Raw genomic sequence first — 2,258 nt, 5'->3', positions numbered from 1 at the left:
TATATATATATATATATATATATATATATATTTAAATTATTGTGGTTATAAAGGCTGAGCACAGCGATTTAGAAATATCTCGATTTTTAAAAGTTGCCAGATCTTTCGTCTACAAAGTTTGTAAGGAGCTAGAGACTGAAGTTGAAAACACCAGTATCAAACCATAAAAAGCATTCTAAATGCTCTGAAATTATCAGAACACCTGAATTTATCCAGCAAGTTCAACAGACCATTGATTGCAAAAGATCTCCATGTGTCAGAAGTAATAATCAGAAATGTTGTCCACGAAAACATCAGATATGTCTTATATGATGAGAAAAGGTCAATTTATCTGAAAAAAAGCAAAAGAAAATCACTACATCAGATCTAAAAGGCTCTTAAAGAAGCTGAAAAAACCAGCAGGAGAAGATTTGATTTGGTTTTTCTCAAACGAGAAAAACTTCGACTAAAATAAAGAAGTTAACAAGAAATGACGGATGGTTATGTGTAGACCCTTCAGAAGTTCCAGGTGTTATGCATACAAAATTTCCTGCAACTGTCATGGCTTTAGGGGTTGTCAGCAATGAAGGACATGTGATGCCTCCTTACTTCATTCCACTCTGCCGCCTACATTGAGGTCCTGGATATAATTGTTGAGCTCTTGATAGACAGTGTATGCAATGGAAGGTCATATGTGTTTCAGTAAGACTCTGAACTATCACACATGACTTTAGTAACACAGGAATGGATGGCTGAAAATGTTCATGATCAAATAACTCCTAACATTTGGCCTCCTAATTCCCCAAATTTCAATCCATTGGACTGGTAAATGTGGGGCGTTGTTGAGATTCTATGAAAGCTGCGATAGTCAGAAAAATGGTCAAAATGACCCAGGACCACTTGATTCGAGGATGAAGATGATTTAGATCTCATATAAAAGCTGTTGTTGAAGCTGAAGGTGGCTTTATTGAATAACATTATAGAAAAGAAGGTTTGTTTTTATCCTCATAGCATTTTTTGATAAATAAAATTATTATCTGATATCATATATTTGATTTATTTTATAATCATGAATCTGTCCTCAAATATCTTTCGCACCTAGCATAAATATATTCTTTTATTCTTTTACTGGTTTCAGTCATAGACGCAGGCGTGGTGGTGTGGTTTGAAGCTTGCCACCCAGCTACATGGTGCCAGGTTCAATTCCACTGCGTGACACCTTGGGCAAGTGGTTTCTACTATAGCTGGAGTCACCCAAAGCCTTGTGAGTAGATTTTGTTGATGAAAATTGTAAGAATCCCTTTTGTATATATATATATATATATATATATATATATATATATATATATATATATATATATATGTATGTATATATAGTGCGTGTCTGTTTATGTATATATGTGTGTGTGTATGTGTTTGTGTTCATGATTGTTTTCAAGGCTGTGCTCCAGAATGGCCGATGTAAAATGACTGAAACAAGTAAAAGAATAAAAGAAGATAAGCATTTCTCACCATATTGTGATTTATGTAGCATAAACTGCTACGAGATCAACCGCTTTAAGTGAAAATTTGAGGAGTAACGGAATATAACCGCAATGCTTCATTATATGCATACCCGTACACACGAACGCACGTACGCACACACACACACGCACACACACACACACACGCACACACACACACACGCACACGCACACACTCTCTCTCTATCTCTCTCTCTCTCTCTCTCTCTCTCTCTCTCTCTTTCCGGGATTCGGTTGCGCAAACACACAGACATACATAGAAACATGCATAAACACATACACGGAAACGCACACACATACATACACACAGACATATACGTATATATTCTTCTTATTTTGTTTACTATACGTGAAATTTTTTCTCCTAAAATTAAGAACCTATTCGAAAATGTTCGGCATATGTTTATCGCAAAGAACACGCGCGCGTATGTGCATATGTACGTATACGTACGTATATATATATGCCCGTATATATATATATGCCCGTATATATATATACGCACACGTATATATGCATATACATGCAACTCATATATACATAAGTACATATATAGGAATACATATACATAAATATTATATGTGATCTCTGTCTGCGTGTGTGTGTGTGTGTGTGTGTGTGTGTGTGTGTGTGTAAGTGTGTATGCTGATACGTATATTCCTAAACGTACATACACTAATACGCACGCCCCTCTCGTCTAATATATGTCTATTAATTTTCAACATTCAACCGATGTAATATATGTATTTGCATATGTA

At 35.4% G+C, this 2,258-nt stretch overlaps 1 long non-coding RNA gene across 1 annotated transcript in view; it reads left to right on the top strand.

Moving 5' to 3' along the window:
• The window catches only part of LOC106883190 (uncharacterized), a 21,978-nt gene that overhangs the window by 14,951 nt on the left and 4,769 nt on the right, over positions 1-2,258 (top strand). Inside the window, exon 2 of the long non-coding RNA XR_001411090.2 lies at positions 1,118-1,243. This is a non-coding gene — a long non-coding RNA (uncharacterized LOC106883190). The remainder of the gene's footprint in view (positions 1-1,117; positions 1,244-2,258) is intronic.

The sequence above is a fragment of the Octopus bimaculoides genome, chromosome 19 (genome assembly GCF_001194135.2).
Source record: "Octopus bimaculoides isolate UCB-OBI-ISO-001 chromosome 19, ASM119413v2, whole genome shotgun sequence".
In the NCBI taxonomy this organism is placed as follows: domain Eukaryota; kingdom Metazoa; phylum Mollusca; class Cephalopoda; order Octopoda; family Octopodidae; genus Octopus; species Octopus bimaculoides.
This window is presented reverse-complemented; position numbering and strand designations above follow the sequence as displayed.